Source organism: Somniosus microcephalus, unplaced genomic scaffold (genome assembly GCF_052327205.1).
Source record: "Somniosus microcephalus isolate GS21.2 unplaced genomic scaffold, FLI_Smic_1.0 unresolved_chr6, whole genome shotgun sequence".
Taxonomy (NCBI): Eukaryota; Metazoa; Chordata; class Chondrichthyes; order Squaliformes; family Somniosidae; genus Somniosus; species Somniosus microcephalus.
The window spans coordinates 23,133,973-23,151,987 of NW_028225184.1; positions in this window are offsets into that span (position 1 = coordinate 23,133,973).

An 18,015-nucleotide genomic window follows, 5' to 3' on the forward strand; every position below is an offset into this window, starting at 1 on the left:
TTGTGTGAATTGGGAGTGGGTCAGACTGTGAAAGGTCAAGTGTCCCACTGTTACTGTATCAGACCAGGGGCAGGTTATCTGGGGCAGTGTGTTAATTGGGAGTGGGACAGACTGTGAATGGTCAAGTGTCCCACTGTTGCTGTATCAGACCAGGGGCAGGTTATCTGGGGCAGTGTGTGAATTGGGAGTGTGACAGACGGTGAATGGTCAAGTGTCACACTATTATTGTATCAGACCAGGGGCAGGTTATCTGGGGCATTATGTGAATTGGGAGTGGGACAGACTGTGAATGGTCAAGTGTGCCACTGTTGCTGTATCAGACCTTGGGCAAGCTATCTGGGGCATTGTGTGAATTGGGAGTGGGACAGAATGTGAATGGTCAAGTGTCCCACTGTTACTGTATCAGACCTTGGGCAGGTTATCTGGGGCATTGTCTGAATTGGGAGTGGGACAGACTGTGAATGGTCAAGTGTCCCACTATTACTGTATCAGACCTTGGGCAGGTTATCTGGGGCATTGTGTGAATTGGGAGTGGGAAAGACTGTTAAAGGTCAAGTGTCCCACTGTTAATGTATCAGACCAGGGGCAGGTTATCTGGGGCATTGTGTGAATTGGGAGTGGGTCAGAATGTGAATGGTCAAGTGTCCCACTGTTACTGTATCAGACCAGGGGTAGGTTATCTGGGGCAGTGTGTTAATTGGGAGTGGGACAGACTGTGAATGGTCAAGTGTCCCACTGTTACTGTATCAGACCAGGGGCAGGTTATCTGGGGCAGTGTGTGAATTGGGAGTGGGACAGACTGTGAATGGTCAAGTGTCCCACTATAATTGTATCAGACCAGGGGCAGGTTATCTGGGGCATTGTGTGAATTGGGAGTGGGACAGACTGTGAATGGTCAAGTGTCCCACTGTTGCTGTATCAGACCTTGGGCAGGTTATCTGGGGCATTGTGTGAATTGGGAGTGGGACAGACTGTGAATGGTCAAGTGTCCCACTGTTACTGTATGAGACCTCGGGCAGGTTATCTGAGGCAGTGAGTGAATTGGGAGAGGGAAAGATTGTGAATGGTCAAGTGTCCCACTGTTATTGTATCAGACCGTGGGCAGGTTATCTGGGGCAGTGTGTGAATTGGAAGTGGGACAGATTGGGAAAGGTCAAGTGTCCCATTGTTATTGTATTAGACCGTGGGCAGGTTATCTGGGGCGGTGTGTGAATAGGGAGAGGGACAGATTGTGAATGATCAAGTGTCCCACTGTTTTTTATCAGACCGTGGGCAGGTTATCTGGGGCAGTGTGTGAATTGATAGTGGGACAGACTGTGAATGGTCAAGCGTCCCACTGTTATTGTATCAGACCTTGGGCAGGTTATCTGGGGCTTTGTGTGAATTGGGAGTGGGACAGGCTGTGAATTTTCAAGTGTCCCATGGTTATTGTATCAGAGCTTGGGCAGGTTATCTGGGGCAGTGTGTGAATTGGGAGTGGGACAGGTTGTGAATGGTCAAGTGTCCCAATGTTACTGTATCAGACCTTGGGCAGGATATCTCGGGCATTGTGTGAATTGGGAGTGGGACAGACTGTGAATTGTCAAGTGTCCCACTGTTACTGTATCAGACCTTGGGCAGGTTATCTGGGGCATTGTGTGAATTGGGTGTTGGACAGACTGTGAATGGTCAAGTGTCCCACTGTTACTGTATCAGACCTTGGGCAAGTTATCTGGGGCATTGTGTGAATTGGGAGTGTGACAGACTTTGAATGGGCAAGTGTTCCGCTGTTACTGTATCAGACCAGGGGCAGGTTATCTGGGGCATTGTGTGAATTGGGATTGGGACAGACTGTGAATGGTCAAGTATCCGACTGTTACTGTATCAGACCAGGAGCAGGTTATCTGGGGCATTGTGTGAATTTGGAGAGGGACAGACTGTGAATGGTCAAGTGTCCCACTGTTATTGTATCAGACCTTGGGCACGTTATCTGGGGCATTGTGTGAATTGGGAGTGGGACAGACTGTGAATGGTCAAGTGTCCCACTGTTATTGTATCAGACCTTGGGCAGGTTATCTGGGGCATTGTGTGAATTGGGAGTGGGACAGACTGTGAATGGTCAAGTGTCCCACTGTTACTGTATCAGACCTTGCGCAGGTTATCTGGGGCATTGTGTGAATTGGGAGTGGGACAGACTGTGAATGGTCAAGTGTCCCACTGTTACTGTATCAGACCTTGGGCAGGTTATCTGGGGCATTGTGTGAATTGGGAGTGGGACAGACTGTGAATGGTCAAGTGTCCCACTGTTGCTGTATCAGAAATTGGGCAGGTTATCTGGGGCATTGTGTGAATTGGGAGTGGGACAGACTGTGAATGGTCATGTGTCCCACTGTTATTGTATCAGACCTTGGGCAGGTTATCTGGGGCATTGTGTGAATTGTGAGTGGGACAGACTGTGAATGGTCAAGTGTCCCACGGTTATTGTATCAGGCCTTGGGCAGGCTATCTGGGGCATTGTGTGAATTGGGAGTGGGACAGACTGTGAATGGCCCAGTGTCCCACAGTTATTCTATCAGACGTTGGGCAGGTTATCTGGGGCATTGTGTGAATTGGGAGTGGGACAGACTGTGAATGGTCAAGTGTCCCACTGTTACTGTATCAGACCAGGGGCAGGCTATCTGGGGCATTGTGTGAATTGGGAGTGGGACAGACTGTGAATGGCCCAGTGTCCCAAAGTTATTCTATTAGACCTTGGGCAGATTATCTGGGGCATTGTGTGAATTGGGAGTGGGACAGACTGTGAATGGTCAAGTGTCCCACTGTTGCTGTATCAGACCAGGGGCAGGTTACCTGGGGCAGTGTGTGAATTGGGAGTGGGACAGACTGTGAATGGTCAAGTATCCCACTGTTACTCTATCAGACCAGGGGCAGGTTATCTGGGGCAGTGTGTTAATTGGCAGTGGGACGGACTGTGAATGGACAAGTGTCCCACTGTTACTGTATCAGACCAGGGGCAGGTTATCTGGGGCAGTGTGTGAATTGGGAGTGTGACAGACTGTGAATGGTCAGGTGTCCCACTATTATTGTATCAGACCAGGGGCAGGTTATCTGGGGCATTGTGTGAATTGGGAGTGGGACAGACTGTGAATGGTCAAGTGTCCCACTGTTGCTGTATCAGACCTTGGGCAGGCTATCTGGGGCATTGTGTGAATTGGGAGTGGGACAGACTGTGAATGGTCAAGTGTCCCACTGTTACTGTACCAGACCTTGGGCGGGTTATCTGGGGCATTCTGTGAATTGGGAGTGGGACAGACTGTGAATGGTCAAGTGTCCCACTGTTACTGTATCAGACCTTGGGCAGGTTATCTGAGGCAGTGTGTGAATTGGGAGAGGGAAAGATTGTGAATGGTCAAGTGTCCCACTGTTATTGTATCAGACCGTGGGCAGGTTATCTGGGGCAGTGTGTGAATTGGAAGTGGGACAGATTGTGAATGGTCAAGTGTCCCATTGTTATTGTATCAGACCGTGGGCATGTTATCTGGGGCAGTGTGTGAATTGGGAGAGGGACAGACTGTGAATGGTCAAGTGTCCCACTGTTATTGTATCAGACCTTGGGCAGATTATCTGGGGCATTGTGTGAATTGGGAGTAGGACAGACTGTGAATGGTCAAGTGTCCCACTGTTATTGTATCAGACCTTGGGCAGGTTATCTGGGGCATTGTGTGAATTGGGAGTGGGACAGACTGTGAATGGTCAAGTGTCCCGCGATTATTGTATCAGACCGTGGGCAGGTTATTTGTGGCATTGTGTGAATTGGGAGTGGGACAGACTGTGAATGGTCAAGTGTCCCACTGTTATTGTATCAGACCTTGTGCAGGTTATCTGGGGCATTGTGTGAATTGGGAGTGGGACAGGCTGTGAATAGTCAAGTGTCCCACAGTTAGTTTATCAGACCTTAGGCAGGTTATCTGGGGCAGTGTGTGAATTGGGAGTGGGACAGATTGTGAATGGTCAAGTGTCCCACGGTTATTGTATCAGACCTTGGGCAGGTTATCTGGGGCAGTGTGTGAAATGGGAGGGAGACAGACTGTGAATGGACAGATGTTCAAATCGGCGTTCCATTTAACCATTAACTGAGCTTAGGACCCCATATCCTCCCAATCACAAAGTTTGCCTACTTCCACCTCTGCCATATTCTCAGTCTCCACCCTTGCCTCAGCTCAGCTGCTGCTGCAACCCTCATTCGTGCTCTTCGTTACATCCGGACTCGACTATTCCAATGGTCTCCTGGCTGGCCTCCCACCTTGTACCCTCCATAAGCAAGCTCATTTAAAACTCTGCTGCCCATATCCAAATTCGCATCAATCCTGTTTACCCATTAGCCATGGGTTACATTGGCTCCCGGTCAGGCAACATCTGGACTTAAGCATTCTCATTCTTATTTGCGAATTCCTCAATGTCCTAGCCCCCTTGTTGTTTCTGTAACCTCCTCCAGCCACAAAATCCGCCGAGATAATGGTGCTCCTCCAATTCATGCCCCTTTCACATACAAGGTTTACACGGTTCCAGCATTGGCGGCCGTGCTTCAGCTGCCTGGACACTGAGCTCAGGAATCAGCACCCTTATCCTTTCCCTCCCTTAACAAAAGATTCACTGCAAATGTCTCAGTGTCTGGGCAGGTTATCTGGGGTATTGTGTGACTGAGAGAGGGCCAGACTGTGAATAGACCGGAGGTAGATTGCTATTGTTTCATGAATTGTGCAGATTATCTGGGGTATTGTGTGCACTGAGAGGGACAGACTGTGAATAGACAGGGGGTAGATTGCTATTGTTTCATGAATTGTGCAGGTTAACTGGGGTATTGTGTGCATTGAGAGGGACAGACTGTGAATAGACAGGAGGTAGATTGCTATTGTTTCAGGAATTCTGCAGGTTAACCGGGGTATTGTGTGCACTGAAAGAGGGACAGGATGTGAATAGAGAGGAGGTAGATTGCTATTGTTTCATGAATTGTGCAGGTTATCTGGGGTATTGTTTGCACTGAGTGGGACAGACTGTGAATAGACAGGAGGTAGATTGCTATTGTTTCATGAATTGTGCAGGTTATCTGGGGTATTGCGTGCACTGAGAGAGGGAGAGACTGTGAATAGATAGGAGGTAGATTGCTATTGTTTCATGAATTGTGCAGTTTTCTAGGGTATTGTCCACACTGAGAGAGGGACAGACTGTGAATAGACCGGAGGTAGATTGCTATTGTTTCATGAATTGTGCAGGTTATCTGAGGTATTGTGTGCACTGAGAGAGGGACAGACTGTGAATAGACAGGAGGTAGATTGCTCTTGTTTCATGAATTCTGCAGGTTAACTGGGGTATTGCGTGCACTGAGAGGGACAGACTGTGAATAGACAGGAGGTAGATTGCTATTGTTTCATGAATTGTGCAGGTTAACCGAGGTATTGTGCGCACTGAAAGAGGGACAGGATGTGAATAGAGAGGAGGTAGATTGCTATTGTTTCATGAATTGTGCAGGTTATCTTGGGTATTGTGTGCACTGAGATGGACAGACTGTGAATAGACAGGAGGTAGATTGCTATTTTTTCATGAATTGTGCAAGTTATCTGGGGTATTGTTTGCACTGAGTGGGACAGACTGTGAATAGACAGGAGGCAGATTACTATTGTTTCATGAATTGTGCAGGTTATCTGGGGTATTGTGTGCACTGAGAGGGACAGACTGAATATACAGGAGGTAAATTGCTATTGTTTCATGAATTGTGCAGATTATCTGGGGTATTGTGTGCACTGAGAGGGACAGACTGTGAATAGTCAGGAGGTAGATTGCTATTGTTTCATGAATTGTGCAGGTTATCTGGGTTATTGTGTGCACTGAGAGAGTGACAGACTGTGAATAGACAGGAGGTAGATTGCTATTGTTTCATGAATTGTCCAGGTTATCTGGGGTATTGTGCGCACTGAGAGTGGGACAGACTGTGAATAGACAAAAGGTAGATTGCTATTGTTTCATGAATTGTGCAGGTTATCTGGAGAATTGTGTGCGCTGAGAGAGGGACAGACTGTGAATAGACAGGAGGTAGATTGCTATTGTTTCATGAATTGTGCAGGTTATCTGGGGTATTGTGTGCACTGAGAGGGACAGACTGTGAGTAGACAGGAGGTAGATTGCTATTGTTTCATCAATTGTGCAGGTTATCTGGAGTATTGCGTGCACTGAGAGAGGGACAGACTGTGAATAGACAGGAGATAGATTGCTATGGTTTCATGAATTGTGCATGTTGTCCGTGGTATTGTGTGCACTGAGAGAGGGACAGACTGTGAATAGACAGGAGGCAGATTGCTATTGTTTCATGAATTGTGCAGGTTATCTGGGGTATTGTGTGCACTGAGAGAGGGACAGACTGTGAATAGACAGGAGGTAGATTGCTATTGTTTCATGAATTGTGCCCGTTATCTGGGGTATTGTGTGCACTGAGAGAGGGACAGACTGTGAATAGACAAAAGGTAGATTGCTATTGTTTCATGAATTGTGCAGGTTATCTGGAGTATTTTGTGCGCTGAGAGAGGGACAGACTGTGAATAGACAGGAGGTAGGTTGCTATTGTATCATGAATTGTGCAGGTTATCTGAGGTATTGTGTGCACTGAGAGAGGGACAGACTGTGAATAGACAGGAGGTAGATTGCTTTTGTTTCATGAATTGTGCAGGTTATCTGGGGTATTGTGTGCACTGAGCGGGACAGACTGTGAATAGACACGTGGTAGATTGCTATTGTTTCATGAATTGTGCAGGTTATCTGGGGTGTTGTGTGCACTGAGAGGGACAGACTGTGAATAGAGTCATAGAGTCATAGAGTTTTACAGCACAGAAAGAGGCCCTTCGGCCCATCGTGTCTGCGCCGTCCATCAATCCCTGTCCAGTCTAATCCCATTTTCCAGCATTTGGTCCATAGCCTTGTATGTAATGGCATTTCAAGTGCTCATCCAAATGCTTCTTGAATGTTGTGAGGGTTCCTGCCTCTACCACCCTTTCAGGCAGTGAGTTCCAGATTCCAACCACCCTCTGGGTGAAAAAGTTCCTCCTCAAATCCCCTCTAAATCTCCTGCACCTTACCCTGAATCTATGCCCCCTTGTTATTGACCCCACTACTAAGGGGAAAAGTTCCTCTGTATCTACCCTATCTATGCCCCTCATCATTTTGTACACATCAATCAGGTCCCCCCTCAGCCTTCTTTGCTCCAAGGAAAACAACCCCAGCCTGTTTAGCCTTTCTGCATAGCTGAGGCGCTCCATCCCAGGTAACATCCTGGTGAATCTTCTCTGCACCCTCTCCAAAGCAATCACATCCTTCCTATAGTGAGGCGACCAGAACTGCACACAATACTCCAACTGTGGCCTCACCAGCGTTTTGTACAGCTCCATCATAACCTCCCTGCTCTTATATTCTATGCCTCGGCGAATGAAGGCAAGTATCCCATATGCCTTTTAAACAACTTATCTACCTGTTCCCCTGCCTTCAGGGATCTATGTACATGTACACCAAGGTCCCTCTGACCCTGTGTACTTCCTAGTGTCCTACCACACATTGTGTATTCCCTTGCCTTATTTGTCCGTCCAAAATGCATCACCTCGCACTTTTCAGAGTTAAATTCCATTTGCCACTTTTCTGTCCATCTGACCAACCCGTTTATATCGTCCTGTAGCCTGAGGCGTTCCTCCTCGCAATTTACCACCCCACCAATTTTCGTGTCATCTGCGAACTTACTGATCATACCTTTTACATTCTCATCCAAATCATTTATGCAGATCACAAACAGCAAGGAACCCAGCACCGATCCCTGAGGTACCCCACTGGACACAGGCTTCCAGTCACAAAAGCAACCTTCGACCATCACCCTCTGCGTCCTGCCACTCATCCAGTTTAGGATCCAACGCGCCAAGGCACCCTGGATCCCATGGGCTCTTACATTCTTGACCAGTCTCCTATGCAGGGCTTTGTCAAAAGCTTTACTGAAGTCCATGTAAACCACATCCACAGCATTTCCCTCATCCACACACCTAGTCACCCCCTCGAAAAATTCAATCAGATTGGTCAGACATGATTTACCCTTGACAAAGCCATGCTGACTATCCCCGATTAAACCTTGCCTCTCCAAGTGGTGACTAATTTTGTCCCTCAGAATTTTTTCCAATAATTTCCCTACCGCAGATGTAAGGCTCACTGGCCTGTAATTCCCTGGTTTATCCCTGCTACCCTTCTTGAATAATGGTACTACGTTAGCTGTTCTCCAGTCCTCTGGTACATCCCCTGTGGCCAGAGTGGTTCTGAAAATTTGTGTCAGAGCCCCTGCAATCTCCTCCTTTGCCTCACACAACAGCCTGGGATACATCTCGTCCGGGCCTGGGGATTTATCCACTTTTTTGGCCTGCTAAAACCGCTAGTACCTCCTCCCTCTCGATGCTAATATGTTCAAGTATGTCACAGTCCCCTTGCCAGATTTCTATGTCTGCATCGTCTCTCTCCATAGTGAACACAGATGCAAAAAATTCATTTAAAACCCCGCCTACATCCTCTGGCTCTGCACACAGATTGCCACTTTGGTCCCTAATGGTCCCTACCCTTTCCCTGGTTATCCTCTTGCCCTTAATATACTTATAAAACATCTTAGGATTTTCCTTTATTTTGCTCGCCAGTGTTATTTCATGGCCCCTCCTCGCCCTCCTAATTTCTTTTTTAAGTATGCCCCTGCACTTTTTATACTCCACTAGGGCTTCCTCCGTCTTTAGTCTTTTGTAACTGCCAAAAGCCCCCCTTTTATTTCTAATGTATTTTTGTATATCCCTTGTCATCCAAGGATCCCTTTGCTTGCTGGTCCCACCCTTGACCTTTACAGTAACATGTTGGCGTTGTACTCTCTCTATTTCCCTTCTGAAAGTCTCCCACTGTTTTGATGTGGATTTTCCTATAAGTAGCTGCTCCCAGTCCACTTTGGCCAGATCCTGCCTTATCATATTAAAATCGGCCTTCCCCCAATTTAGAACATTTATTTCCGGGCCGTCTTTGTCTTTTTCCATGACCACCTTAAATCTCACCGAATTATGGTCACTGTCGCCAAAATGCTCTCCTACTGACACTTCCACCACTTGCCCGGCTACATTCCCCAGAATTAGGTCCAGTACCGCCCCCTCCCTTGTACGGCTTTCTACATGTTGGCTCAAAAAGCTCTCCTGGATGCACTTTAAGAATTCTGCACCCTCTAAGCCTTTTATACTCTGACTATCCCAATTAATATTGGGGAAGTTGAAATCCCCCACTATTATTACCCTATTATTTTCGCACTTTTCTGAGATTTGCCTACATATCTGTTCCTCTGTCTCCCCCTGACTGTTTGGGGGCCTATAGTACACTCCCAGCAAAGTGCTTGCCCCCTTTTTGTTTTTAAGTTCTACCCATATGGCCTCATTAGAGGAACCCGCTAATATATCATCCCTCCTTACAGCAGTAATTGACTCCTTAATTAATATTGCAACACCCCCTCCCCTTTTACACCCCCCTCTGTCTTGCCTGAAGATTCTATACCCCGGAATATTGAGCTGCCAGTCCTGACCCTCCCTCAACCATGTCTCCGTGATGGCAACAATATCGTACTCCCATGTGTTCAACAACAACTTCAGTTCATCCACCTTATTAGCAAGACTCCTTGCATTAAAATAATTGCCTTCCAGCCCTGCCATATTCCCTTTTGCTTTCACATATTTGCTCTGCCTTGCTTTTTCCTCTGTATTTGGCTGTAAATCACCCCCTGCTATAGCTCCACTCTGTACCCCTTCCCCCTGTCAAGTTAGCTTAAACCCCCCCCAGCAGTGCTAGCAAACCTCCCCGTAAGGATATTGGTTCCCCTCTGGTTCAGGTGTAATCCCGAAAGTTTGTCATCTCTCTACGGTAGGCATACATAAGGGGTCCGAACGCCCCGCATTATTCTGGCAACCTATCCTGTCCTTCCTTCCTGTGATTTTACTGGTACAGACCCCCTTGTGTGTTTACACTGGACCAGTGGCCAACTCACAGAAAAAGGGGGCTCCCAGCCAGTCAGCGCAGAACCACAGCGCTGTGGTAGGTGTCGTTTGTTCGCTGAACAGTAACCCTATCATTCCCAAGATAAGCCACCCCATCGTTATCCTATACCACCACCAGGCATAAGGAGTCCAGTCCATTTAGCAATCTCGGCACTAGCTTGTGCTAACTAGCAGGATTTCTCTCTCTCTCCCTCTGACCCTCTGTCTGTCTCCAGCCCTCTTTCGGTCTGTCCTATTATTAGCCGTGGGCACAAGGGTCGGAGCGGTGTTAAAGCTACATCATACGTGACGTTGAGGCGGAGGTGGTGGCCTTGTGACAGTGGCTCAATGTAACTTACCTGATTATCGAAATTCGGTGATGGTTAGCAGCTGTCGGACGGGAATGTTTGAAGTCATTTTGCACTGTCCTCCTTCAGAGGCAGGAGGGTCTATAAAAGGGACTGGATATCCCCTCGTGAAGCTCCTCCAGTCCCGAAACCAGCGGTTCCCAAAGAGCAGCTGTGTCTCGCAACCAGCCTACCTCCTCTGTGCGTGGTAGGGTAAATAAAAGATTCTGAGTTCTGTTGGGATGTAGAACGAGGGCTCCAGTAATCTTACCAGAAAAGGGAGATAATCGGAACTCTAGAGTCAAGGGTTGAGTTCCGAGGAAGGTTGGAGTCGTATAGTAGTGAGAGTTCACGGTTAAGACGATAAACTGGATCGTCGAAAGGTCGAGATCCCTGGAATGTTGGCCGTAAATAGGTTACACCCGCACATCTGTAAGAAAGATATAGGTAAAATAGCGACCCGAAGAATCGATTAGTCCTTCGAAATCCGGTCCTGATCAAATATAGGGGAGAAAAGACAAGTCAATACTCGTTATTATTTCCTTTTAATCATAATGTCCCCAAGAGATGGGGAAATCTCTTCCCCGGGCTCTATCACTGGCTTGATCTGGCTCCAGTGTTTCCATATTTCATTCAATTTTTCCTGTAGGCAAACGAGGTTCCTGTACTTAGGAGGATCTGGAAGGGCCCATCCCACCGTAGCTCAAAGGTACCTCGAACCGGTCGCTGAACCACCAGTCACTGTCCTACCCGAGGAGGCACATCCCAAATTCCCCTTTGTCTCTTGGCATCATCTGCCTCCTGTAAGTGTTGAACCTGAAAGTGTTTGGCCTGATTGTCCTCACTGATCAGGCATAGATATGTCTGGAGAGTTGTCTGGAATTGGGAAGTGTCCCCCGTACCCTGAGGGGGTGCGTCTTGGGGTAACACCATAGCTCGTCCTGGCATTAGTTCGAAAGGGGTTAAGCCAGTGCCTGTGGCTGGCGTGGCTCGTATGCCCCAAAGAATGGTGAGGAGGACTGCATGCCACCCTTCTCCGGTCTGTAAAATGGCCTTAGTCACAGACTGTTTTACAGTACGGCTCATCCGTTGCACCATTCCTGAGAATTGTGGATGGTAAGGGATGTGGAACCGTTGTCGAAACCCCAGGAGGGCTAAAGCCTGTTTCATGGCCTTGCCGGTGAAGTGGGTTCCCTGGTCAGAATCTATCTGGTAAGGCACCCCCCAACGGGGAATGACTTCCATCGCTAGGATTTTTGCAGCTACTTCGGCTGTATTCTTCCTAGTGGGGAAGGCCTCGACCCAAAAGGTAAAAGGTCGATGATTACTAAGACATGGTTATACCCGCCGCTGGGGGGTAGGGGTCCTGCGAAATCCATTTGTAAGTGCGTCCAGCTTCACCTGAGCCGCCGGACATGCCACATATATACTCGAATGTTACCCCCGATTCCTGTTTGGAGGCAAGGTAGACATAGTCGCCCATACTCGTGGATCTCTCTGGCCATGCTGGGCCACCACCAGGTGGCAGCTATAATGTAATATAACTTATACCCTCCCAAATGCGCAGGCTCATGGTAAGATTGTATCAGGGCACGTCGAATCGATGTAGGAACCACGTACTCGGTCGTGTGATGACAAAACACACTAGGGTCTTTGTACGCTCCTTCACGCACCCAACACTGTATATTCTCAGCGGACTCAGAAAAGTATCCGGTTAGGAGCATATCATTCATTAAATCGTCGGCCGGGGAAGCCTCTTTAGTTCGTAATACTTCCTTGGGACTAAGGGCCATCACAGGGAGAGCCAACACGGCCCGTCAGGCACGCAAATCAGTGGCTCGGTTAACCTGGATTTCTGGGGTCTCCCTTGCCTGCTGGGCGTGAATCTTGACTACCGCCCCCAGCGTGGGGCCATCCACTGCCCGAAGGAGTTCGACGATCGTGGAAGCATGTTAAATAGTGTTGCCTAAAGTAGTCAAATATCTCCGCCGCTGCCACAGGCGGTGGTGGTCGTGGATGACCGAGTAGGCATATTTGCTGCCTTTATAGATATTGGCGGTTGTTCCTTCTGCCAATTGAATGGTCTAGTGAGGGCGGTGATTTCAGCCAGCTGGGCTCCTCCCATCCCCAGGGCCCCTTGGGTGAGGGTCTGTCCTGACGGACCTACTACTGCCCATCCGGTGACCCGTCGACCTTCGTGGTAATAGCTGGACCCATTCCCGTATATCTCTAGGCAGGTCTCGGCTATGGGTCCCTGACAATCGATATGTAAGATAGTGGTGCAGTCATGGGAGGTCCCTTCGTCGATTAGGAAGGATGCTGGGTTCGCTCGAGGCTCGGTTAGCACCTCGATCCGAACCTCCCTACCTCATATACAAGCCTCCCAGCTCGCACATTTCTGGTTGGAAATAGTATTCAGGCTACCTGCAAGCAGTGTCATGAGGCTCTGGCGGTTGTGAAGGATTACCTTCCCGGGACCTACCATAGACTCTATTGCTTCTACCGCCCAGGCTGCACAATCAGTGGCCACCAGACATGAGGCCTGTCCCATCATGGAGGATGGTATCGGGCAGGAGTAATATCCTATCGGTCGTATTCATTCGTTCCGGGATTATCCCACTACCGCATTATACAGAATGGTTTAGCTGGGTCCGGGAGACCCAGGGCAGATGTGTTGGCCAAACTGATTTTGACCATCTCAAAGCTTTCAATTGCCTCTGGTGTCCAATTCAGCCTTGCCTCTCCCTGGAGCCCTCCCTTTAGGAGGTCGTTTACAGGGCTTGCCAATTAGGTGAAGTCGGCTAGGTAGGTACGTCAATAGATAAACAATCCCATCACGCTTCGCAGGACAGAGACGGTGATGGGTCGCGGCATCTGCAAGAGTGCTGGAAAACTTTCGGTGGTCACGGTCCCACCCTCAGGGGAGATGATCTGACCAAGTTAGGAACCCGAGGAATCCCAATTTGAGCTTTGATCAGATTCAGTTTGAACCCCCCTAGAACTAAAGCCATATCAGAGACACATCAGGGCGTCCAGATGAGCTGAGGGCGAGGGGCTACGAATGAGAATGTCATCTATATATTGAATACAGGCAGAATCTTGCTTTCGGGTATGTGCTAATGCCTGCATGGGGAGCCTTCTCCAGGCTCTCGTGAAAAATAGTAGAGGCATTGTGAAATCCCTGAGGCAACCAGGTCCAAGTACACTGGGTGGACGCGAAAGTGAAAGCGAAACGCTCTTCGGACCCGGGATTCAAAGGACATGTCCAAAATCCATTTTGGATGTCCAGTGCCGTGAATATGGACAGGGCTGGGTGGAGGCAGTTTAGAATAGTGGCGGGATTCGCTACTAAGTCATGGAGCTTGAGAGTGACCCGATTCAGAGCCATATAATCAATGATCATTCTCCAGCATCCATCTGGTTTCAGCACTGGCCATACCAGCGAGTTGGTACGGGAACAGGTCTTTGTCACAAACCGGTTTCTAATAAGTCTACTACTGTGGACTCGATGGCCCGTTGGGCTTCTGTTCGGACGGGGTATTGCTGGTGGACCTCGTGGTAGGGACCGTGGACCTTAATTGGGTCCATATCCGCTCTACCACAGTCTAATTTGTGGGTGGCCCATGTGAGATGTTAAGTCTCAGAAACACTCACCCATGGTCCTTCCTCGGCCCATGTGAGAGGGTAAGTCTCACAAACTCTGCCCCAGAGTCCTTCCTCGGCCCATGTGAGAGGGTAAGTCTCACAACCTCTCCCCCATGGGCTTTCCTCCGCCCATGTGAGAGGGTAAGTCTCACAAAATCTCCCCCATGGTCCTTCCTCCGCCCATGTAAGAGAGCAAATCTCACAAACTCTCCCGCATGTTCCTTCCTGCGCCGATGCGTGCTTTAGCAGGCGGAGGGCTTTTACTCTACATTGTCGGGCTTTATATTCCTGGAATGGAAATCTCCACCCTTGGGTCCCCCCACTTCCAATAGATGAGCCCTTAGGACAAAGTTTGCCTCTATCTGATGGAGGATGTCCATACCTAAGAGCTGTCCCTCACTGTTGGGACCTACCCACAGGGTAACCCAACAGGTATGACCTCCTGGCGACAGTTGCAGGGGAAGTGGAACACTCCGATGGAGGACCACACTTTCTCCACTAAACTGAATGCTTTGATCTAAGGTGGGAAATCCTGTGTCGGTTATCGACACCGAGGCTCCCGTGTCTAAAAGGACACAGTGCTGCCGGCCTCCTAACAGTATATTTAGACACGGGCGTGTGGACCCCGGCTCCAAGACCAGGGAGACCGGCTCGTCCTGGTAGCTGACGAGGAGGGCTCGGTGCGCCTCCAACTCTTGGTTTGACAAGCCTCTCTTGGTTGGTCCTTGAGGGCCTGAAGCGGGTCGGTCGGTATCAGCCCCGGTTACAGTCGGCCTGTTGATGCCCTGTCCGCCCACAATTGGTGCACTTCACTCCCGGCTGGGTGCAATCCTTAACCAAGTGGCCTGGTGCGTTACAACTGTAGCAGAGTTGAGCCTCTTGTATGACTGCTATAGGCTCTGTTATAATGCCCATGGTCGCTTTCGTGGACCAGGGCAGAGAAGTTGGGGTGGGACCTTGACGGGTGGCATAAAGATCCGCCTGGTGGAGCCCAAAAAGTCGACCAGCCCACTCCCGGATTCCAGCTTCTGTGACCTGAGGGTTGGCCCCCATTCGGAGGGCGGTTTGGTAGGGCCTTTCCAGTCCCCGGATAGATTATCTATAATCCGTGGCACATCGTGATTAGCAGGAATGTCATTTGTCTGGCCCCAGTGTACATACTGCTCAATTAATGGAACAATGTACATCGGGGTTTTCTGCAGGACTCTGGCACAGGGCGGTGAGCCCCATCCAGGTAGCGGTGCCATTGCCCAGTGCGGTCTGAACACAAGTTTTCAAACCATCGAATTGGATCTTAAACTCCACCGCCATGGCTGGGGATTTTAGGACATGCTGTCACAACGCCCGATAAAACATAGAGGGATATTTCACCTCGATATTATATTTTATGTCTTGTATGGACAAATTAAAGTGCCGAGCAGCGCTTCGTATTCTTGCCCATATTTCGACGTTAGGATTGTGTCATTTGAGTTCGGGAATGAGAAGGATGACGCTGGATCTCTCCTGGGGCGTAAAAGCCTGTGCCTCGCCCATCGTACCCTGTCCACCTATCTCTGGGTTTTGTGCCCCTACTGCCTGGTTAACTCGGACGGGGGCCACGGGATTGGATTTTTCAGCACCAGACGGAAGCGGTAAAGGGGGGCGTAGATACGAGTGTATTCGGGGGGGCACGTGGGTTGGGTGGTCTCGACTCGTTGAACCTCTATGGTCCCCGAACGGGGCCGAGATTTAAGTTCGACGTATCTCGAGTCTCTTTTTGTAGAGCCTCGACAATGTCACCCCAGCTTCTTAAGTCGTCTAGATTCTCAGTCTCTGCTGGCCTGATATTCAGGAGAGTACTGACTTCGACTTTAGCCTCCTGCCCGTGTCTAAAAATCCTTGTAATGAGGCCGGTCTGCCCCCCTTGTCCCCAATTATGGGTCCCATCTGATCCATCCAACTAGCACACAAAACCGCTCCATAATTAGCTTGATAGCAAAATACTGCAGATGATGGATATCCGAAATAAAACAGAAACTGCTGGAAAAACTCAGCAGGCCATGCAACATCGGTGGAGAGAAAATACAGTCAACGTTTCGGGTGATCCCTTTGTCATAATTAGATTGTTTGACATCCTTTTGTTCCGCCAACCACTTTATTTGGTCAACTACTGGGCTTGTTCATTTCCACCCCTTTTCAAACATCTCACTTTGAAATTTCAAATTAACTTCTCGGACCCGTTGAATGACAGTAACACTGGTGGCCAAAGCCAGAACGCCCGGTGAAAGAGGTCTCCCCTCTTCACCCATGTGACCGGTATTAACTGTTACCTATATTCTTATATTCTATCTTAGCCTTTATCGGCACAAATGTATCACCTTATGCTCTAAATCAGAATTTTACATTTATGTCTAATCAAATCCGTCAGTCCGTGGTCTCCAGGAGGAATAATTTACTATGTGGGTAATTTAATACTGACTGGCTCAAACATGGTTTTAAGCCCCGATGGCGGACGAGCGAGTCTGTGTTCCTCCTAGAAGCCTTACTCTGACGTCTTTCCTTAGGACACGACGCGGTTCTCGCTTCAATCGTCAATTCCAGTGTCTTTTAACTCTTATGGTTCTTATCTGCAGTGTCCCACTTCTGACACCAACTGTTAGATTCGAAATTGGAGAAACCACAGACGGAGACAGAATTGAGGACAAGTTCAGCATTTATTAAAGCAATTAAAAGACTTATGCACAAGGGAGCGCCTCAGCTTCCTCAATCGAGTGGTGCACTCTCAAAGGCCAATTAATTGGTTCATTCAAGTTATACAATACTATAAGCAATGCCCACCTACTACAGAATGGGGGCGCACACGTACAAACAGCATCACAACAATTACTCTTTAAATGGTTTATGTGGTTGGTCACTCAACTCTCGGGCCCACCCCTTGAAATCAGGGGTGACTATGCTAGGCACAGATGTTAGCGTTTCATCCTACTCACCTTATTCCTGCTGTTATCTCTTCCCCATTGTAGGCATAGTTTATTGCTTGAGAAAAAATATCTTATCCTGAACTGTCGAACAAGCAGGGTGCATACAAAGCCCACAGTGATTCATCTATTCTGCGATTAGTACAATGTTAGTTGTTAATTTGTACCCTTATTTCCTGTGAGGACCGACCGTGCTTAGACAATGGTTCTACTGAGGGCTGTGAACACACATTCCGAAGTTTAATTCGTGAAGTGGCGTCTCGCAGTCTGCAAATGTGCCGGTTTCCTTGCATTTTACGATTCTCTTATCACTTCTATTTGTCTTTGATGCTTGAAATTCGACCTTGCTTGCCTTTCTGCTATCTGTTCCCAGCAGCATGTTGTCAGTCTTTGTTCTCAGCATTAATTAAAACCCATCCTTGAATCTAAAAGCTATTTCTTACAATCCCGTTCTTTGAGAGGGTTAACATCTTCAAGTATCCCAGAATTCATTGGGAACAAGCTGGATCTTTCACTAGTTTCAGAATCGCAGCATAGTTATGTGGTAGCGTGGCCAAGCGGTCTAAGCCGCTAGATTCATGTTTCCAGCCTCTGTAAAGTCGCCGGTTTAAATCCCAACGTTGACAAATATTGTGGCTTTCATCAATTTCGCCGCTTTATCAACAACAATAAATCACTCAGTCAATGCGGTTTGTTTTGTATTTTCTTCATGGGTCCCTATTAACCTTTCCCTTCAGTTGTTATTAAGATAGATTTGCAGAATTTCCTCTGGTCCATAATTGTCCTGAACCCAGCACCGAGCGCTGCCAACAGCGTCACCCAACCAACTGAATTCAGCCGGTTCATTCACTCTTCTCCACACCTGCTGCGTCTCACTTATTCAGATATCCACCACTTTTACATTTTTGTTTCTTACATTTTTTACAATCTATCGACCGTGACCCCCTGTGCTGCCATTGTCGACCCACCATCTCTCCGCCGTATCATTGTTCGCCCATCCAAACTTGCGGTGAAACA